This window comes from Rhamphochromis longiceps, linkage group LG3 (genome assembly GCF_057381845.1).
Source record: "Rhamphochromis longiceps isolate RC_006_pf linkage group LG3, R_longiceps_female_GT1.1, whole genome shotgun sequence".
NCBI classification, from domain to species: Eukaryota; Metazoa; Chordata; class Actinopteri; order Cichliformes; family Cichlidae; genus Rhamphochromis; species Rhamphochromis longiceps.
In genome coordinates, this window is record NC_140559.1 from 38,724,515 (window position 1) to 38,748,528 (window position 24,014).

Genomic DNA, 24,014 nt, shown 5'->3' on the forward strand with positions numbered 1-24,014 from the left:
AGAGTGTCAGATTTAATAGCTGCTTGCACTAGCACAAAAGTTTCTATTCACATGAACACTCCAAGGGTTAAATTACTTCTCCAAGTCCACAAAACACATGTAGACTAGTTGGGCAAACTCCCACACTTTGCCCTCTCAAATATTCTTGAGGGGGCAAACACCCCACCCAAGGACTCTCTACTACTCTGAACTACCGTTTGATACAAACATGCAGATGTCAGGACCCGTTCTCTGACCTGAAAACTCCAGTGTACAGGTAGCAAGCCGGAGGGATACCAAGATACCCATTCCAGCCTACCGCCTCTCACCAAGGGCAACTTCAGGCTGGGGCAGAGTCCAGGCCCTCTGCAGTAGACTGGTTCCAGAACTCAAGCCATGTGTTGAGGTGAGCTGGACTATATCTAGCCATTACCTCTCAACCTCACACACTAGCCAGGCTCCTACCTCACCAGAGAGGTGATTTTCTATGTCCCAGTCGCCAGCTTTGGTAGCTGGAGATCGGTCTGCCAGGGTCTCCGCCCTTGCCTGTTGCGTACACATAAGGGTCTTATTAAGATTACAGCTCACCTCAAGACTTTATGTCACATGACTTTGCCTCTTAGGCTACGTTCACACTGCATGTGAAAGCGCATCAAATCCGACTTTTTGACCCTATTCGACCCGTATCCGATCATGGTATGACAGTTTGAACAGCCCAAATCCGATACTTTGAAATCCGAGCGGGGTCACTGAATCCGATACATATCTGACGTTTTAGAAAGCGACTGCTGTTTGAATGGTCATGTCGCAATAAATCCGTCTTTTACGTCACTGACACAAGACAGACGGCAATTATCAGTGCCGGAGAAGACAAACGAGAAAGCATGGCAGCGGAAACCGGAGACGGAGCGAGGCATATGGGGAGACAATTCTATTCAAGCTAAACGACTCTGTGTCCATATATACCTCTGGTAGCAGCCCATGCTCCAAACAAGCCCATTGTTAAAACACGGGCTCTCTTTTTCTCAGTGTTCTTCTTTCTCTAATTAATTTGTCAAAATTCTGTCGGTTTCGACTGTGCAAAAATTGTTAGACGGCTGCAACAACACCTACTAGCTCTGTAGCCGCCACTTTTACTTCCGTAAGCAGAGCGCATTGTGTGTCTTCTTTTGCGCATGCAGGCTGCTTTGAGGGCCGTGAACCGTTCACACTAGAGCGTGTTTGCTGTCACATTTTATTTTGTAGTGTGAAGAACCACACACACAAAAAAATCAGATTTGATCAAAAAATTGGAATTGAGCATTAAGACCTGCAGTGTGAATATAGCCTTAATGACTCACAACTCTTTATCTACCCATCCCCATATCTATTCACATTTTCTGGCAACTACCACCGTTTTTCTTCACCGAGACCATCTCATGGTTATATTACCTTATTATCTCTGAGAATGAATCTCAGACATGTCTCATGTAGCAGCATAAAAAAAGAAGAAGAAGAAGAAGGGATCCATTCTTTTCTCCTCTCACTTCTGGAATATGGCATGACCCACATTTGATAAGAAAACCAAAGATAACACATTCTGTTACTTCTTGTGTTAACTGGTGGCGATGTCAGCATTACAGTCTTGTATGTTTATGTTAGTGATGTTATGCTTGTATTATTCCTGATGGCATTGCCATTATCTGTTATTAAGGAGATGCAAATGTGACTCCGCTGCTGACTACAAAAAAAAAAAAAAAAAAAAAAAAGTGAAGACACAACATTTCACCCACTCCCTCACTTCGAACTTGCCTGTGTGTACCACTTACCATCATTTGTTATAGCAGCTGGGTACATTTCCTTTAGCAGGTCACCAAGGGTGTATGCATTGCCTTCAGGTGAAACTGGTCGAAACAGCTTCTGGATGAATGGCCTATCGCTCATTGCCTGTAAGTAATGAGAGTAGAGGAAAGTATAGAATCATAACTATAGTATATCAAACATGAAATTTGAGTTTAACATCAAAGTTTTCGGTAATAGTTCTCCGGGCTTCTTGAGGGACATTCATTGCTCTTCTTTGGATGTTGGCTGCCTTCTGTTCTGTTCAGTAATGCCTCTGGAGAGGCCAATCCATGACTGAGTGTTCAATTGTTTTTTGTTCTACCCTGGTACACTTTTACTGCACTGGTGTTGTGTTTGGACAACAGTGAGTGTAGGCACTCACTGCTGAACTCCATAAAAATAGCTTATTGAAGGCTACCGTTCCAATGAGACCATTTCTGACGAGGCTTTAGTGAACACTAGATGAATTAACCAGAGGCTCAGACGTTAGGTCATTGCTAGTTCATAACTTCAAGTCAGACATTAAATATGGATATTCATTCCAACTTCCATGCTAAGGAAAACTAATAAAATTTCAATATTTTACTCATCAGACATGTGATATTAATTTGAAAAATTCCTGGGAAATGCAGACAAAATATCCTGTAAGTGGGCCATTTTAACATGAGAAAACACCAGAGGAAATTTTAAGGCGAGAAAGAGTTCACAAGGTTAAGATGGAGGAAGGAGTCCAAAACACTAAGCACGCAAATGCTGTGAATAAACAGTGTTCTGAGCTCAGCTGAGAATGTGTTGCTTTGATGAGCTTGACTGCTTAGAATGTGATTTAGCAATCTACTGCATTTCAACATATGTTACAAGTGATGCTGACATGTTTTACCAATTTGAACAAGCCTGGAAATCATTAAAGAGTGCTTTAGTATGTACTTGGCAGAAAAATCAGCTTCTACCAAAACTAAAAGCTCATCTGGCTCATCCTCAGGTTCTCAGAAGCAGAGAATAGTTCAGTGAACCATAGAATTAAATGTGACATCTTTTATTGTTTCATGATAGGAATACTCTTCTCCAAGAGATGGTTTGAGGTTATGGAGAAGGTGGTTTTCTCAGTAAACTGGGTTCTTTCTCGCTGTTCCACAAAAGTGCTGCTGCATAGTGAATAACAAATAAACTGAACAAATATTTGATCAAAAACCAAATAATGAAAAGCAGAAAACTGAAGAAAACTCGCTAATTATTATTTATCTTCGCCGTTCCTTGTTTCCCGTTTACCCACATTTTGTACATTCCTTCTACGATAAGAGCTTTACTGTCTCAGTGAGACAGTTCTGGGTAACAGTGACCGCTAAAAGCCCAACATGTAAACTAAGCAACTATTTATAGGGCAGTGAACAAATGTGACGTATGTAGCAAATATCCCCGAGAGTGTTCATCACAGGTCTTCAGATGCTGCAGATTGCTCAACCAGCCACCACATTCCCTGAGTGAGATGTGTGGGAAATTACCAGGAGGCAGCACAAAAAAAAACGCAGTAGACTGTGTCAGAAGCCGATAATGGACTTTGATTCAAGAGAGTCTTTCCTGGCATATTGGCATGCCCTTTGTCACAAATGAATGTCACTACTTTCAAAAATAGTGAGCCAATGAAAACAAAACTTTCTCTTCAGTGATGAAAAATGCACGATTGGTTTTAAAATGGTAGATGGGCTGGCTCTTATGTAGACTCACACCACACCGCTTTATACAACATGCCTCACCCACCCATACGAGCATTTTTTCTACACCTAAATACTATCTAGTATTCATACATGAATAATTGGATCAGAGAGCAACTTAGGGTTCAGTATCTTGTCCAAGAATACATGGGCTTACAGACTGGAGCAGCCTGGGATCAAACCTGCTCAGGATGACCTGCTCATTCCTCTGAGCTACAGCCACCCCAATATGTGATGTTAACAGCAAATAAAATAAACACAAATAAGAATACATTTACAAATAGCATCATTTTACCTGTTAGGTGATTTCTACAGTTTAAAGTTTTTATCCTAACTTAAAACCACACTTCAAAATATAAAAACGTTTTTTCTCTCCTCTACACCAGTCTAGGTAGAAACCCACTCTTTGTGGTTTCTTCCTGTTGAAAGATTTTTTCGACTCCACTACTGCCAAGCACTAAAAGGGAAATGTTGGTTTCCACCCAACTATATAAAGTGCCAAAAAAAGTATTTTCACTTTTTAAATCATTATTAGTGAATAATAATAATAATAATAAATATCTAGGGCAAAATATCTGTGTGCATCTATGTTCTTCGTAAGGGTTTTTCTCCCTATCGCTTCAGAATCAAGTTAAAAATTCATTAGTTCTTGTTACAGTGACCCATGTCCTCTGGACTCAATCCAGATGTCAGCAACTCTTTGTGACTTTTGTGTGCCATTTGATTGATGAAGCGAAACATTACACCATGAAATTTTATTTTAAATGGTTGTATGTTTGACGGAAAATTAACCAATTACTGAAATCAAGAGAAGCAAACTTGTGCACCACACCCGTTTGCAACAAAGCATGAATGCTGTATTTGCTACATGTTGTCCTAATCTGTAAATCATCAAAAGGAAAAGCACTCCCATGTATGCTCGCTTTTGTATCAAGTATTATAATAAAGCGAATAATTGACTAGGACAATGAAAAAAAAATCATCTGCAAAGATTATATCTCCTTTTCACTTAAATTTTGAAATTAATTAGATTATTGCCTATCCCCAATTATCCAATTATTAAATAATGAAAACAGCTGTAGTCATAAAGTCAGTTTTAAAATGTGTGTACATCACAAAATAGCATCTTTTTAATTGTATGCATTGTATTGCATAAAACTATGCAATCATTTTATTACAATTAAATTCCACTGGGAAATTTTGGGCCTTTCTCTACCTGCTGAGCATTGTAAGTATTTAGTATTTAGTATTTATTTATTTATTGTCATTGTCAAGAACAATGAAATTGCGTTTGGGGCTTCCATACAACCCCAAAAAAAAGAAGAAAATAATAAATACCCCTTAAAACCCAAGTGTACATATTTAACCCAGTGTGACTCCAATGCAATAAGACAATCCTTAGCAATAATGTTCGTAGAAATTCAGACAAAGACCTGAGAAACATGACAAAATACAACAATGCAACCCATTCAATATTATTGTACTGTGAGATATGATATCAGATATGATAGTTATCTATTTAAGAAAGGGGGGGGGGGGGCAGGAGGGGGAAGAGAATAAAGATATGATGCACCAATGCAGACCAGTTCATTGCTATTAAGAAGTTGGATATGGTTATTGTCCGTGAGAGGGGGGCAGAGAGTTCAGGAGCCTCACAGCCTGTGGATACAGGCTGTTGGCCAGTCTGGATGTTCTGGCCTGTATAGACCTGTACCTTCTCCCTGAGGGCAGCAGATGGAAAAGGTGGCGCGCAGGGTGATGTTGGTCCCGCAGGATACTGTGCACCCTCCTCAGACAGCAAGTGGGGAAGATATTACTGATCTCTGGCAGACTTGTTCCAATAATTCTGCCAGCTTCTTTCACCACCCGCTGGAGTGCTTGCTGATCGGCCTTGGTGCAGCTGGGGAACCACACTAGAAATCCATACGTCAGAACGCTGCTGATGGCACAGTTGTAGAAGTTCAACATCAGAGATCTGGGAATGTGTGCGCTCCGCAGTCTCCTCAGGTAGTAGAGGCGCTGTTGGGCCTTCCGTACAACTGAGGTGATATGGTTGCCCCAGGACAGGTCCTCGGTCACAGTTACCCCCAAGAATTTAAAACTGCTCACCCTCTCCACCGCCTCACTGCCAATGAAGAGAGGCAGATGGTTGTTATGACCCCTCTTCCGGAAATCTACAATGATCTCCTTGGTCTTTTTGGTGTTTAAGACCAAGTTATTGTCGTGGCACCATGACTCTAGTTGTTGCACCTCTGTCCTAGTTTGTCTCATCATTGTTGGATATAAGTCCGAGCACTGTAGTGTCATCTGCAAACTTAACAATGAGATTGGACGCGCAGGAGGAAATACAGTCATGGGTGAAGAGAGTGTATAGCAGAGGGCTCAGAACACACCCCTGAGGGGCACCGGTGTTGACCACAAGGGTGGAAGAGGTGTTCTTACCCACTCTGACACTCTGTCTACGGTTAGTGAGGAAGTCCACAATCCAGTTGCACAGAGAGGAGTTAAGTCCCAGTTGGTGGAGTTTGGGACGGAGTTTGTATGGCCGGATGGTATTAAAAGCCGAGCTGTAGTCTACAAAGAGGAGCCGTGCATAGGTGTTCCTGTGTTCCAAGTGCTTCAGTAATGTGTGCAGCACTGTGGCGATCGCATCCTCGGTTGACCGGTTCTCCCTGTATGCAAACTGGTGCGAGTCCAGGGATGGTGGAAAAGCAGCTAAGACAATGGAAGAAATGTGTCCTCACAAAGAAAAACCTAGTACAGGCAGATACCCAACCTGAGGTGTCAAACGGAGAGTCTGACACACTATAGGGCTAATCATGGAGCCGTAAAAAGGAAACCAGCAAGGACAGGGATCGAATAACCGAGTGGTAACTACGCACCACAGAGCCAGGCGTGAACCAGCAAGAAGAAGCTTGCAGTAGAGGTGCGAAGCCTATGCTCAAGTTACACAGAAAAACTGAGTCACTGACAGGAAGCATGGCCTTTCGTGCGGGATCATCTCCAAGGGCCAGAGCAGAGAGAGTGTGCTAAGTGACAGCTACTTCATTGCATTTTTAAATTGGCATCATGAATTATTGAGCCAGTTGGCATACAAAGAAGGTGCTATTGATCCCTTGGGAGAGAAGCGTGATACTGTTTGGATGAAGACACTTTTCTTTTTAGCTGGCATGACACCTTAGCTGCTACAGCAGCCCATGACAACAAAAAGAGGGCGAGGTGTCACTGGGATTCAGGTGAAAAGAGATGAACCGCTCTCGCTGAGTGAAAAGAACAGTGGAACTCAAGACGTCGGCTAATTGATGGAGGAGATTCAATCCACCTAATTGAAGGCAAAACAATGGATGACGCCTAAAGCACTGTCAATCCATATGTGTTTCTACAGACTGAGTGGGGTGAGGCAAAGGATTACCACTGAACTCTGAGACCATCCATTGGTATATTAAAGTTCCAACTTCATTTTCCTCAGAGCTTGACATGGACACCTACGGAGGAAAAACTATCACACGACACTGACACGTTTGACAGAAGTGGGCTTTTGATACACTGTTTTACTTTGGTCTCTGTGGCATCACCAACATTTAAGCACTGAAAAACAACAACTACAAACAGCAGTTTGCATTTATTTAATAATCTAGAAGATAACATAATACATCAACTATGGTTACTTCTGAAAAAAAAATCAAACATATCAGTTAATATAAATTTTGCTAGTACCTTAGTCTGTGCATGAGGCTAGAGTAACAAGGGCTATAAATTACCTTTTTTTTCTTTTTTAAACCAACGTTATTGCTTTTGTGCTCACAGTAGAGCTGGGCGATATGAGATTTCTTCATATCACGATATGTTTTTTTCATTTCAGGCGATAACGATATCTATCACGATATAAGCCAAATAACTATATTTGTAAGATTTAAATGTGCCGTTGCTCACAAGTAAAATGTGAAATAATCAGCAGCTTGTTTTTATTTAAATATTTATTTCCCATAATAAGTTCAACAGGGTAGATGTACTTAAGGAACATGAGACTTTTTCAGATAAATAAAGGCAAATATTGCAAACTACACAAAAGGCAGCCGCTAAAGCGTTTAAGTTTCAAAATAGAACAAACGAAACAGACTAAATTGTCAATTCCACTTAGAAACAAAATATTAATTCTAAAAATAAATCTTAGTTTGTGTTACAGAAGAACAGACAAAACTGACTAACTTTTGTCAATATCAAATAAACTGAGAACTAAAAGGAAATTCTCAATCTCTCCTTGTTGTATAGCTTAGCTTTTCAAACAGTTTTAACAGTTACTTTAGTCTGACAAAAGCCGAATGACGAATTAGCGCTTCCAGTCAGAGACTGAGGCTACGTCCACACGTACACGGGTATTTTTGAAAACGGAGATTTTCCGTTTTCGTTTTAAAAAATAATCCCGTCCACACATAAAGGCAGAAATGAAGGAAAACGCTGCTATGAACATGCCAAAGCAGCAGGTGGCGCTAGATTCCTAACCGTGCAGAAATATTGGCCAATCAGAAGTCTAGAAGCCTCGGTGGGAAAAAGTAAACAAAGCTGGGGCATAGAAGCAGAACCGAGTCATATGTGTGGAGGGACAGTAACTGTGTGTATATGTAAGCATTTAAACACTGCAGAGAGTAGAATTAACAGTATTGTAGAAATTCATTTCACCGAAACAATAACGTGGCGCACAGTGTGACGCATGCACCAGTTCATTGTACTTCCAGACTTGCTTTCGGCACAATTTACAGTGCACGCTACTCTGTTTTTTGTCAGACTTGAAATAGCCGAAATACCTTCACACTACGGAACTTCTATGGCTCTTCCGTTCGACAATCTCTCCGGCGTTGGAACCATCATCTGTTTTCTCTTCGGTCACACTCGGTTGATTTTTCTAGTCGGCACACTCATTTCCTCCATTACCCGCTGGCTGCTTCCCAAACAAACACACGTGCGGCTTGGCACTTGTGCTGTACGTTACAAGTCACGCGACGTGACGCTGCGGCTGTGATTGGTTCGGCTCTGCGCTACTTAATTTGGATTGGCTGGTCTTTTTTTTTTTTTAAGAGGTCTATCGCGATAGCTTAATTTCTCTATCGAGTAAAAGTTATATCGCGATACATATCGTTATCGTTCTATCGCCCAGCTCTAGCTCACAGCTATAAAAAGTCATGTTGAAAAATAGGTAGTTATGGCAACTAGTAGTCTTGCTAGCAGGTCATTCTACCATAGCTAGCTAGTGCTGCCTTTTCCATGACTTAAATGGGAACTGGAATCCAAAGTTATCCCAGACAGAGAATACCCTAACACCAAGCGATATATACAAAATAACTAGGGGTGGGGGTTTAACGTGCTATTTTCGATTAATTAGTTTGAAAAAAAGTAAAGCATCTAAATGCACTTTGCATTACAAAGGAAAACTTTTGTCAATGCATGATTTCATGGTATACCGATTATGCTAGCAGTTTGAGTACCAACAAAAAGTGTCAGCAGACCAAACTTGATGAAATGGCTGGCTTCAGGACCAGAAACCAGAGGAAATTAATAAGTCAACATCGGACAAAGTTGCAAATTCTCTCGCAAAATGGATTGGTCTGGACTGGAGACCACTGTCAGTGGTAGAACATAGGGGGTTAGAAAATGCGCTACAGATTCAGATGAGGAAGCCCTGTGTAACCATCAGCAAGACAGACTACAGTGGTGGTCCAGACGAGCAGGGACCCACCCACAGCTTTCTGTCCTGGCCTGCAACTATTTGATTAGTCCTGCCACTTCTGTCCCATGTGAGAGACTTGCAGGTCACATAGTAACAAAAATGCGAACTTGAGCTCTGAAAATGTGAACAGGCTAGTTTGTCTAAGGCTACGTTCACACTGCAGGCGAAAGCGCATCAAATCCGATTTTTTTTGACCCTATGCAACCCATATCAGATCATGGTATGACAGTGTGAACGACACAAATCCAATATTTTCAAATCCGATCTGGGTCACTTTTGTATGTGGTACTGAATCCGATACATATCCGATGTCTTAGAATAGTCATGTCGCATTAAATCCGTCTTTTACGTCACCGACACAAGACAGACGGCAATTATCAGCTCCGGAGAAGCACCCAATAAGACATCGCGAACGCTTCCTGGCCATCAAGCGTAGATGTCAGTGAAACTGTTGGGAAGACAACGTTGGAAAAACGTGAACATTTTATTTATACTGTATAATCTGCAGATTCTGACAGGATTCTGCGACTATCCTTTGAAGCACCGCTCCTCTAAAACAGCAATAAGGATAATTATTAGGTTATCTACATTATTATGTAAAAAACAAAATAACTTGGGAAACGTAAAGTCCAAAGTCTTTATATTAACCCTTTAAGACCTACCATAGAACCAAGTCCGCCACAGCTTATATTATATTTTTACATGCTGTAGAGCCATTTTTGGGAGCTTTTCAAGTTGCTATACATCAATACAACCATTACAGCCTAAATTTTAATAATATGCATGCATAAAGTGCATAGTAATTACATAAATTGCAAAAAAGTGCAATAAACTACAAAAAAATTTAAAATCGTTTTTGTTTTTTTAACATATATTTCTAGTTAGAGAAATTTAAGAGGCTTGTCCCTCAAAACTGTAAATACAAAAAAGTTGCACAAAATAGTTTCCCACCACAGGAAATTTATTTTGAGTGTCTTCATAGTTTTATTTTTGAAATACACCAATTTCTATACACTGCAGGAAAAACGAAAATAAATATTATAGTGCAAATTTGCAAAAAAGCAGCATGTGCATCAAAATAAACTATTTCCAGCAGTGCAATATGAGTCCTAAGCATCCCACAAACGACACAGAAAGTCATGAAGTCAAACATAACTTTTAAAAACACCAGTATAAGCTCATGAGGCCTTGATGGTAAAAAAAAAACTACATTTCCGTGAAAATGACGTCACTTCCGGTTTCGGGCAGGTCATGGCGGACATGCGAGAGTTCACGCTGATGGACGTAGGAAGTGTTATGAACAGCTGATCGGATCGGCACAGCGTGTTTCTGGAGTATTATGTTTTTGTTGCTGCAAGTGCTTTTTATGCAGTTTTTGCAAAGCTGTATGTGGAAGGAAACTGTGACCTAGGACAAGCTGATGGCATAAGATGTAAGTACAACTCCTCCGGTTTCATATGCAAAAAAAAATTATTGTGCTAGCTCACATGGTTGCAGTGCTACCGGGATTTAAAAATAGTTACGCAAAACCGAGCGTGCCCGCTCTGACCAGTTTTAAAGGGTTAAGGGCCATCAGTCAAACAATATTGTTTGCTCTGGGTCTAAACAGAGCGCGTTGTGTGTGACGTCTTCTTTTGCGCATGTTTGCTGTCGCATTTAATTTGTAGTGTGAACGAGCAGACAAAAAAAAAATCGTATTTGATCAAAAAATCGGAATTGAACATTAAGACCTGCAGTGAACGTAGCCAAAGTAACTGGCTGAAAGAGATGGACAGTAAATTGTGAGTCCAACAGATTTGTTATTTTTTGCACCAAAATGTTTAATGTTCACACTGTTTTAGCCTAATGTACAAAATAATGTTAGCTAAGGTTATTCAGAGTTTAAAGGTGAAGCTGTATAAATAAACTTATAAGTTTCTGCCTTATTTTTTTAAGAAGAAAAACTGAACTTTATGTTAAACTTTTTATTATTATTATTATTTAAAGACAATACCATTTTGAAAATGTACTTAAAGTTCTTAAAATAACACTTTATTTTGAAGTCTGCACAATTTTGGCCAGGGATTTTTTTTTTTCCTCTGTTTTGCATTGAAATGCAGTTTCAATGCATTTTCCCCCATAGATTAAAAGTGCTTGAGTTTACAATATTTATGTCCATGTCTATAAGTTATGCCCAATAAAATCCTTTAAAATTTAAAAAAACAAACAAAAAAAACCCCATTTGCGCTTTGGGGCAAATTTTCTTTTGCGATTAATCAAGATTAATTAATTACAAAATATCTAATTAATTAGATTTTTTAATCGAGTCCCACCCCTAAAAGTGAAAAAACCAGGGGTATTTTACTGTCTCGTAGGGTTAGGGTTGTTTTTTTGTTTCAATCGCTGCACAATTTCTGCTCCAAAAGGCTTGGCAGTAACAGCAGATTAGAAATACTGGAAACTTATTACTGTAAATGCTGCAAAACATTCTTCCCGAGTTCAACAAGCAATTCACCTGTTGCCTGTGGCAAGATTACGCACAACTGTTTCCAGCATTCCCAAGTTTTGTAATTGTCTGTGTAGTCATCACCTCCCCCTCTTCTCACTCAGCCATTACAAGATATCTCGGAGGCAATAAACCTGTATTCTTCGAAGCAGGCACCCTCCGAACACCACAACAGAGGTTGCTGGAGGCGGACTGCCTGCTTTCACATCAGGGGCTTGTGACTCAGCACTTAGTCACGGAGCAGGAACAGAGAGGAGTACCTGTACAGCAACAATGTAAACGGTCTTCAAAAGCAGGATAGTAATTTTCACTTTCCGTGCAGCGAGACGGTCGGCCCTGTTTGCCTCTTTAAATCACTGAGTGGCGTCACTGCTGGAGCAGAAAGATTCACTTGGTTCTTTGGTTTCCAGTGTATGCACACACACACACACACACACACACACACACACACACACACACACACACACGCTGAATAACACGAGAAAAGTGCTCAAGTGGAAGCAATTTGATGACAAATACAAATAAATGAAAATTGCAACACAAAAACAGAAGCTTGAAAAGGCAGATGTATAAGTTCACACAGAAAGGTAGTTGTGAAAAGTATGTCAAGACCATCAAAAAGCTATTCTGAGAATTCGTGGTTGTTCATTAACCTTACCTAAATAATTTACACTGTTACAGCCTGGAGGGAAAACAGGGTTTAGAATATAAATCTGTCAATTTGATCTGACCAGAACAGAAACAAAGCAGCATTCATAAAAACAGAAGTTTATTTCTACGAATAATAATTATTAATGATGTTTGTGGGAGACAATGCAGACACACGCACACACAGAGACAAATGTGTTGTTCGTGCCAATGAGGTGTCTTCATCTCCATAAGGACAGCAGGCCAGACGGAAATGAGCCCTCTGTTATTTGGACTGAGTGTTGTCATTAATTCTGTCTGCATCAAACCCAGCACATGTTATTTACACTAAAGACCACAATCTGGCTTTGAAGGACTCACTGAGGGTGTGTGTGTGTGTGTGTGTGTGTGCGCGTGTTTGTAGGTGGAGGGTAGGGGTGTCTTTTTTCAGTTGAAGGCAGCCTCGTGTTAAGTCATCCACAATGACTCCTGAGTGCCAAGCAGCTTTGTTCTTCTCAGCGTCTATATCATTTCAATTCTAGTCTATCTAGTTTTTTTTCCAAAGCTTGTGGCTTAGCTTGATTTTATCATGCTTGGTCTTGCCATAACAAATCTAGCTAGCAAAATACTATACTCATAGCAACAAAATATGCCTTGGAGAGCTGCTACAAACTTTGTTGTTTCAAATAAATTGTAATTTTTTTTTTCTTGCTTTAATTCCTTCCTTTGTTTTGGCCTTTGTAGTGGAGCATAAAGCTTTTTAATTAAAGGATAAATCCAGTTCTAGATCTTTTCCCCCTAATTCTAGGACTAACTCTTCAAAAGTATTAATGTTCCACTCAAAAAGACAAATCTGAGGAGCGTAAACTCCAACAGGATTAATGAGTTAGTTGTGTGTGTAGAGACCAAAGCCAAACTTTTAAGTGTCGTTAAGAGGACCTCTTCTGACCTGGTTAGATTACCATGGTAACTGCATATTTAAAGATGCATAATGCTGCATATTTATTTCTATTCTTAGAGTTTCCTACTGAAATCAGCTGTACAAATCACTAGTTCTTTTCCTGATGACATTATCAAGAGCAATACAGATTCTCAGTTGTAGGGATATTTTTTATTTCCAAATCTGTTGAGCCAAACTTTGCTAGATCAATATCCATATATTCAAATAGGAATGCTGAACAAATAAGTATATTTTTATGCAAGCTCCTGATTTGCTGGCTGGTATGTTCCACACTTGTGATACTGCTTAAAAATCAAAGCAGCCATCTTTATTTGTCACAGATAACAACCATAAAAAAAAAAAGACTTTCACTTCGGCTTGAATAAAAAAAATGTTATTTCTATATATCAGCCATTTCCCCTGGTGTTAGAAATAAATGGCAGCAACGAAAGAGCACTTAGTGATACAATAAACATGGGTTAGGGTTAGAATTTACAAATTTACAAGTTGCTGCCTGTGGACATTTGAAATGTACTTGGCAAACTGAGTATAATCCATTTTCTGAACAATAAAACAAATGTGCCCTTTTATGACCCTGATGAACAAATCCTGGATTAAGAAGGAAAGGTAGTAACTGTTGTTGTTATGCTGACTATGTCTAATTGCTCTTTGTGTAGCCCCTCACCCAGGACAAATTTGCCATGGTAAACCCTACCAGGCAGCAACAAGCCCCTGACAACATAGCTGCTGGGATCCCTGGGACACGCAAATCGCTGCACCATGATAAGGTAGCGATGCACTGTACAAAAAAAATGTATATTGTATTTTATATGGAAATTTAGTTGACTTCACATTAATATTTTTTAAATAAAGTATAATTTATATATAATTAAAATTTAAAATTTATTTAGAAACATTGTTGTTTCTAAATAACACCAGATAAGAATCAGCTACACCATTTCCCTATCCACTCACACTAACTTGCATTAACATCTGTTTAACTTACCAGTATCAAATCGCATCTTAAAGTGTGATTTCATAGCAGAATTAACACCGTCACTCTCCGTCAGTGATTTAATTGGAATGTTTACGTTTTGTTTCTGTTTTTTTTTTCTTCTCGTTTTTTTTTTTTTTTTTTTTTTTTCCCCCTCCTCTCTTTTCCCCCTCTTGGTTTTATGCTGCTCACCCCTGTCCTTGGTTTCTTTCTTTATTCCTTTCACTGCCTCGATCACCTGCTTCGACACTCATCCACAAACATCCTTTATTTCGACACATACGCACCATGCGCTCAACGGCAGCACATTTACATCAGTCAGACAGCGCACACAGTCATATAAGATACACACACACTTAAGCCAAGCCTACTCATATTAGTAACTATGCATACACAAAGTCAGACTCAGGGAGCATCTCGCCACACATTTTTTCTCTCTCTCCTTCTCTTTATTTATGAACAAGTGACGTATTCTCTCCACCTGTCTAAGCGACGCACACAGCATACATCCCTAGTTATACACAAACATCTATGGGTACACTGAGGTTCATTACATGGAATATAAATGGAGCTGGCTCCAGAGAAAAGAGGTTAAAAATATTTAACCAACTCAAAAAACTACAGGCGGATGTTGTCCTATTACAAGAGACCCACAGACCTCTTAGAGGTTCGAATGAACTTAAAACACCTGAGTTTCCCAATGTGTTCTCAGCTTGTTATAATTCTAGACAAAGGGGAGTAGCAATTTTAATACATAAAAATATTAATTTCACAGTACTCGATACAGTTATAGATCCAGAGGGCAGATTCTTAATCATTAAACTATCTATACGTGATAAAAAGCTATGTATTGCAAGTGTATATGGTCCAAATGTTGATGATCCCTCATTCTTTCACGGTTTTTTCAGTGCACTCTCTGAACACTTAGATGGCACACTTGTTCTTGGAGGCGACCTCAACCTTGGACTAAATGAAGACATGGATAGGCTCAATACAGCGGGAACTCAGCGTAATTGGCAGTCCACAAATATAATCAAACAGTATATGAGTGACTTTGGTCTTTGCGATGCATGGCGCTCCCTTCACCCCACCAGTAAGGAATATACTTTTTTCTCACATGTCCATCACTCTTACTCTCGTCTGGATTATTTTTTGGTCAGCAGCTCACTGCTGAACGACATTTCAGACACTGAGATTCACCCTATAGCTGTCAGCGATCATGGTCCTGTATCTTTAACACTAATGCACAAGAATAATACTACGCCAAGAAAAAACTGGAGATTTAATATATCACTACTTAAAGATGAAGACTTTATTAAATATTTTAAAAAAGAGTGGACTTCATATTTGGACTATAATGACACTCCCGAAACATCAGCTTCTGTTCTATGGGAAGCAGGGAAAGCTGTGATGAGAGGTAAAATAATTTCTTTCTCATCACATAAAAAGAAAAAAGAAAACAAAAATATTCAGGAATTAGAAAAAAACATCAAATCACTAGAAGAAGCCTACGCGTCCCACCAAGATCAGGAAACATTGAACAAAATACGCAAAACAAAACTAGAATTAAATGAGATAATTGATAAAAAAACAAAATTCTTAGTACAAAGACTACGCCTACAAAATTATGAACATGGTAATAAATCCGGTCAATTTCTAGCAAACCAGCTAAAAATAAATAAAGAAAAAACAACTATATGTGCTGTTCAAGATTCATCTGGGAACACATTATATGAACCGATACAAATAAACAACATTTTCAGGGATTTCTATAAAACGTTGTATTCACCACAAATAAACCCATCTAAAAAAGAAATTGATCAGTTTTTTGACAACATAACTCTTCCAAAATTATTGGACACTCAAGCAATGGCACTGGATTCACCACTGACACCAAGTGAACTCCAGGAAGCCCTGATAAGTATGCACAATAATAAGGCTCCAGGTCCAGATGGCTTTCCTGCAGAATTCTACAAAGAATTCTGGTCGATTCTAGCACCAGTTTTCTACAGAACGTTGTTGGAAATTAAAGAAAAGGGCAGACTTCCATCAAATATGAATTCTGCAAACATTAATCTCCTGCTAAAACCAGGCAAAGACCCTGTATATCCCTCAAGCTATCGTCCAATATCCCTTATAAATGTAGACCTTAAAATAATCTGCAAAGCTCTCTCAAAGAGACTGGAGAAAATAACCCCCCTCTTAATTCATCCTGACCAAACTGGTTTCATAAAAGGTAGGCACTCATCAACAAATACACGTAGATTACTTAATTTGATAGACTACTCATACAGTAAAAACCTAGAAACTACAATATTCTCTTTAGACGCAGAAAAAGCATTTGACAGAGTTAACTGGAAATTTCTATTTGCAACTTTACACAAATTTGGTTTTGGATCCTCTTTCATAAACTGGTTAAAAATATTATATAATTCCCCAACAGCTTGTGTTAGAACAAATGACCAGACATCCTCCAGCTTCTGTCTCTTGAGGGGCACCAGGCAGGGATGCCCACTCTCCCCTTCACTATTTGCAATTTTTATTGAACCACTAGCAGCAGCAATTAGACAGAATTCAGTAATTAAGGGCATAAAATGCAAGAACGTGGAACATAAAATCAGCCTTTATGCAGATGATGTGTTACTCTTTCTCCAAAATTCACAAACCAATATCTCTGGGGTGATTGAATTGATAAACTCTTTTGCAAGAATATCAGATTACTCAATTAACTGGTCAAAATCTACAGTCCTACCGATTAATTGCTCCTTCCATAATTCCTCTTCTACACCACTGCAATCGGGAAATATAAAATATTTAGGTATTAATGTTTCTCCCAAGCTTGCAGATCTAACTAAATTAAACCATATCCCACTTTTAAAGAAGGTAGAAGATGATCTGGCTAGATGGAAATGTCTACCCATATCACTCATGGGAAGGGTTGCCGCTATAAAAATGATGGTCTTACCAAAAATAAATTATTTATTCTCAATGATCCCAACTAAACCGCCACAAGATTGGTTCAGATCTCTAGATTCATGTATGTCCAAATTCCTTTGGAAAAATAAACCCCCACGTATAAGCTTAAAAACACTACAAAAGACCAAGGATAAAGGAGGACTAGAACTGCCTAACTTTCAGCACTACTTCTTAGCCAACAGGCTTCAGTTTATCTCAGGATGGCTAAAACACACCCTCTTAGATGAACCTTGGCTAGATGTAGAACAAGCACTCTGCAATAATCTAGAGATCTCAGACCTACCATTTATCAGCTCAAACATCCAACGACATGAATGCTTTAAAAGCATCAACATCAGCTCTTCTCTGACAGCATGGTGGGAGTTTCTAAAATTGACGGCGTCTTCATTAATCCCATGCAAACGTACACCTATCTGGAACAACCCTGACATATTACAAAACAATAATATGATAAACTTTTCAGATTGGAGTGATAAAGGAATCAAATATTTAGAACATATACTAGAAGGAACAGAATTTATTTCATTTGACGGACTAGTTACACAATATGGGATCAACAAGAAAAGATTTTTAGAATATCAACAAATGAAATCCATAGTAAAAAAGAAATTTAAACCGGGTCAAGTTGAACTACAAACACCACCAAGTGTGGTTCAATTTCTTACTCTTAAACCCCCCAAATTACTATCCAAAATATACAGAATGCTTTCTAAAACAGATGAATCAATATCACTTCCTATTGCAAAATGGGAAGCGGATTTATCAGTTAACTTAGACCTAAACTTCTGGTCTCAGATTTGCTTAAAAACCTTTCATCTAATTAGAAATCCCAGTCTTCAATTAATTCAATACAAAATATTACATAGAGTGCACTATACAGGTCATCGGATGTTCAAGATGGGCTTTTCGTCTACCAACAACTGCTCACACTGCCAAACCAATTCACCGGACAATTATATCCACGCTCTTTGGTTCTGTCCACCAGTTCAGAAGTTTTGGCGCGAGATATGTGAAGACTTATCGAAGTGTCTGAAATGTAACATTCCAACTTCCCCCTTAGTGTGTTTGTTGGGCAGCTTAGATAATGTCACTTCAGAAAAGAATATCGCCCATATGGTTTTCACTGCCCTATGCATAGCCAAGAAAACAGTCCTCATGAACTGGAAAAATAAAAATAATCTTAATTCTAACCAATATAGAAATTATCTATTAGATTACATTAGTCTTGATACAGCCTCTGCCACCACATCAGATCAATTGCTCTGGGCTCCTTTGATCAGCTCCATCACCTAGTGGGGGTGGGGGGTCATAGTTTGGTCCCGCCTTCACTGTTGTGATTGGTGTGGGGGTAGGGACAGGCTTAGGGCGTCGGGGGGTTCCCCGGAGGCATCTTCCTTGGGGGGCTCAACCCGGGGTAGCGGTCATGTCCGGTTAGGGGCTCTGTTGGCTCTCAGGTGACTGTTTCCTCGCGGCTGCGTGCAGCGGGGCTAGGGGAGGGTCTGTGCTGACGGACGTGGGTTACTGACCTGGTAGCCTGGCTGCCCCTGGGTGGGTCCGGGATGGGCGTGAGGTTCTGGGGGCGCTCCGTCTCTGGGCTGGGACCCGGACCGGGCCTCGGGGGCTTGGGTCCTGGTTGGTGTGTTGCCGGGGTTGTGGGCGGGTGGGTGCATGGGGGCCCAGCCCTGGAGCAGGGTGCCGCCGGTGCATCGAGCCACCTGGGGGGCTCTTCAACTGGTGGGGGAGATTGTCACATCTTGCAGGAGCTTTCCTCTCCTCAGGAGCTCCCTCTGCAGGAGGGGGAGATACAGGAGAGGTGGAGGAAGATCTCAGCCTGGGTGTTTATTGTCTTATGTAGTCTGGAAGATGAGTGGATGGTGGGGTGGGTGCAGTTTTCTCTGTGGTGGGGTTGGGTGGACTGTCCCGGGCTCTGTGGGGCCGGGCGGCGCTGCTGCACTGGGCCCGGTCTGGATGGGCCTGGGCCCCCTTTCCCTGGCGGGTCGCGGAGTATGGGGGTGCCTACTGGGGTCAGCGGGGGAGCTGGCCCCAGGGAGGGGTCACTTGCCCCTCCCTTCCTTCCCTCCCCATCTCCAGCTGCCTCCCTCTTCCCGCTCCACCACAACCACCCACACATGCAGGGCCTTGGAGTAGGGGTATGTCACCAGGGTGCAGAGGAGGCTACCCCCCCCCCTGTCCCCTTCTGGCTGCCTCTGCCTCAATTTTATCCCACAACTTAGACATTCACATTACTCACACTCTCATTACACATACATATAGGATCTTGGGGGTGGGCACGATACACGGAGTCCAAAGTACAATCAGGGTGTACACCCCACCCCTGGCATCGTTGCCCACCTCTCAATTTTAAATACACGTAGACATTGAGGGCTAGCAGGAGGGACCATGCGCTTACCTGCTGCTCTCTGGCAGGTAGCTCCAAGCCCTCCTGGGTTTTAAATGCACCTTAGAACACACATGCATCAACATTACAATGAGCGGGTGGAGGGAGGTTTGGAGTCTTCTCTCACCCCCATTCTCTGCGACCTGCTGGAGCAGGGGGGCTAGGACTAGGAGGAGGAGTTGGCCGTCCGACTGCGGTCTGGAGTGTGGAGCCTTCCTGCTGCTGCGGAGTCGGGGCGGTCTGCCTCCCCCCACCGCAGGGAAAAGGGAAACACCACCTGGGTCTGGGTGCAGTTCCCCCCTCCAGGGGCGGGGGCACCTAGACCCGGTTTGTAGAGTACGCTTGGGAAGTGTGATCGTGTGTACAACGTCTCTTTATGTCTGTCTCCACGTTGGTTGAGTGTGGAGTAAGTGCATATGAGAGCATGAGGGTGGGAATGGATGTTTGTATCTGTGTGTGCCTGTATGTCTGTGTCTATATGTCAGGTTGGGTGTAAGGCGCCACCTCTCTGGGGACATCTCAGGCCCTCCAAGGTTTGGAGGCCTATCTCCCCCTACCACCACTTCCCCTGCCAGTGGCGGACCCCCTCAGACATCGGTGCGTTGGTGGTTCTTTGTGTCCGGGGATGGGCGTCCAGGTACACACCGGCTCACTCCTTGGCGGCCGCTTATCGGGGCCTGGAGCCTGGGGCTCGCTCGGGCCACTTCGGAGGTGGGGTGCCCCCGGCCTCTCGGCCTGGGGCTCGGTCACTCAGGCGCAGCTGGCTGCTGGCGGAGCTCACGGGCGCGTCACTGCAACTCCCCCTGGCTTCTGCTCCGCGGCTGCTGAGTGAGCCCTCATCTGGGACTCTCCTCAGCTCTTTCCGGGACAGTGGCGCAGCTGCCCCTCTGTTGGTCTTCCTTGGTCTCTTGTGTTCTGGGGGCCTCTGGATGTCTGGAGTTTTGATCTCCTCCACACCTGCTTCACGCCCTGGAGGACGGGGCTGTGGCCCCCCCACACCCTCTAGCAGATTATTACATGAAGGAACCTTTTAAAAAACAAAAAACAAGCGCGTCCATGCTCACAGGTGTACACACGGGTGATCACACCCACAAACTACACCCTTTTTGGCTCCTACCTCAAAGCACACTGTGTTCTGTTGATCTTATGTGCTGCACAATAATGTTTAACATTTAGTATTTACTGTCATATTCCCATATATCATTGTGATGTTGTTTATTCTATTACTCTTGTTCTCTTCTGCTTGCTTTCTTTTTTCTTTCTCAGCAGGTGATCCAGGTGATTGATATATGCATTTTTTTTTCTCTGCCCGTTCTGTTGGTTTTTGTCTTTTGCCCTTCTCCCCCGTCCCTCTTCTCAGCTGTTTCCCTTTCCCTCTTTCTTTCTCCCCTTCTTTCCCCCAGTCAAGTCTGTCCCGTATTCAGTAAGTGAAAATAAAATAAACAATAAAAGGTGAATCAAATGGACCATTACGGCAAGGCTGGGATGGTCAGTTTGGTAAAGTAAATCCGTTGGGCATCTTTCTTTGCCTTTAGACAACAATTCTGATGGCAAAAGAGCCAAACGGGACAGGCCAAAAAAAAAAAAAAAAAAAAAAAAGAAACATTGTTGTTAATAATAAGTTAGCATTCAAAACACATAACACAAAGTTATATATTGCCACTAAAAGAGTTATAAAAAATTGCACTGTATATCTGTGGTTTCTGCAAAATCTGTGAATCTGAAATCTGTGAAAGGGTTTTATTGTTTTCTCAGAAATGACATAGACATTAGTGATGTGAACATTAAGTAGTATCACAAGCGACAAAGGACCATTTACTATCAAATACTGTTCACAAATCTGTCTAAATCTGTGTTAGTGAGAACTTCTCGTTTGCTGAGATAATCCGTCCCACCTCACAGGTGTGGCACATCAAGGTGCTGATTAGACAGCATGAATATTGCACAGGTGTGCCTTAGACAGCCCACAATAAAAGGCCACTCTGAAATATGCAGTTTGATCACACAGCACAATGCTACAGATGTCGCAGCTTTTGAGGGAGTGTGCAATTGTGTGTGAATGTGAGAGTGAATGAATAGTGGAATTTTAAAGCGCTTTGGGTGCCTAGAAAAGCTCTATATAAATGCATTCCATTATTATTATTATTATTATTATTATTATTGGCATTCTCACTGCACGAATGTCTACCAGAACTATTGCCCATGAAATGAATGTTCATTTCTCTGCCACAAGCCGTCTTCAAAGGAGTTTCAGAGAATTTGGCAGTACATCCAACCGGCCTCACAATCGCAGACCACATGTAACCACACCAGCCCAGGACCTCCACATCAGCATGTTCACCTCCAGGAAGGTCGACCAGGTGGAGACCAGCCACCCAGACAGCTGCAGCAACAAACGGTTTGCACAACCAAAAAATTTCTGCAAAAACAGTCAGAAACTGTCTCAGGGAAGCTCATCTGCATGCTCGTCATTCTCATCGGGGTCTGGACCTGACTACAGTTCGTCACTGTAACCAACTTGAGTGGGCAAATGCTCACATTCAATGGTGTCTGGCATGTTGGAGAGGTGCTCTGTTGATAGATGTTTTTACTGTTCAGGGCAGATGGCAGACAGCTTTTGTGGCATCGTGTAGGTAAGCGGTTTGCTGACGTCAACATTGTGGATTGAGTGGCCCATGGTGGCGGTGGGGTTATGGACAATGAACATGAGTGCATTTTGTTGTTGCCATTTTGAATGCACAGAGATACCGTGTTGAGATCCTGAGGACCATTGCTGTGTCATTTATCCATGACCATAACCTCATGTTACAGCATGATAATGCACGGCCCCATATTGCAAGGATCTGTACACAATTCCTTGGAAGCTGAAAACATCCCAGTTGTTGCATTGCCAGCATACTCACCAGACATGTCACCCATTGAGCATGTTTGGGATGCTCGGCTCGGCGTATATGACAGCGTGTACAGTTCCTGCCAATATTCAGCAACTTTGCACAAGTATTGAAGAGGAGTGGACCAATATTCCACAGCCCACAAGCAACAACCTGATCAACTCTATGCCCATTGCACACCATTTGCCTCACACAGTACAACACATCTCCATTAGATGTGTTGCACTGTGTGAGGCAAATGGTGGCCACACCAGATACTGACTGGTTTTGCGACATCTGTAGCATTGTGCTGTGTGATCAAACTGCATATTTCAGAGTGGCCTACGTTCACACTGCAGGTGAAAGCACATCATCATTTTTGACCCTATGCGACCCATATCCGATCATGGTATGACAGTTTGAACAACACAAATCCGATATTTTCAAATCTGATCTGGGTCACTTTCGTATGTGGTACTGAATCCGATACATATCTGATGTTTTAGAAAGCGACTGCTGTTTGAATGGTCATGTCACATGAAATCCATCTTTTATGTCACTGACACAAGACAGACGCCAATTATCAGCTCCGGAGAAGCGCCCGATAAGACATTGTGAACACTTCCTGGCCATCCAGTGTAGATGTCAGTGAAACTGTTGGGAAGACAATGTTGGAGAAACGTGAACATTTTATTTGTACTGTATAATCTGCAGATTCTGACAGAAATCTGGAACTATCCTTTGAAGCACCGCTCCTCTCTAAAACAGCAATAAGGATCATTATTAGGCCATATGCAAATAACAAAATAACTTTATAACTTAAAGCAAAATTGGGAAACATAAAGTCTGAAACAGTCAAACAATACTGTTTGGTCTGGGTCTAAACAGAGCGCGTTGTGTGTGATGTCTTCTTTTGCGGGTTCACACTAGAGCGCGTTTGCTGTCACATTTTATTTATAGTGTGAACAAGCAGACAAAAAAATCGTATTTGATCAAAAAATCAAAATTGAGCATTAAGACCTGCAGTGTGAACATAGCCTAAGGCACATCTGTGCAATATTCATGCTGTCTAATCAGCACCTTGACATACCACACCTGCGAGGTGGGATGGATTATCTTGGCAAAGGAGAAGTTCTCACTAACTCAGATTTAGACAGATGTGTGAACAATATTTGATAGTAATGGGTCCTTTGTGTCTGTAGAAAAAAGTTCAGCTCATGGAAAAATGGCAGGAAAAACAAATGTGGTGCGTTTATATTTTTGTTCAGTGTAATATATTAATGGCATGGTGTATGCTGTATCCACAATTGAAAACTAAGATTTTGATGTATATATATCATTGTACTTGTAATGTTGAGAACTTACAAATGTGTGTTCACACTAATACACAAACAATTTGAAAACATGTTTTTTGTTTGTTTTTTCTATTCCTTTTTAAATTAACTTTATCCCCAGATTGTTTTTAGCTTGTGAATCGGACAATTTCC

At 41.4% G+C, this 24,014-nt stretch overlaps 1 pseudogene; it reads right to left on the bottom strand.

Moving 5' to 3' along the window:
* Positions 1 to 408: 408 nt before the first annotated feature.
* LOC146674540 (uncharacterized) lies at positions 409 to 22,721 on the bottom strand (annotated as a pseudogene).
* Positions 22,722 to 24,014: the final 1,293 nt, after the last annotated feature.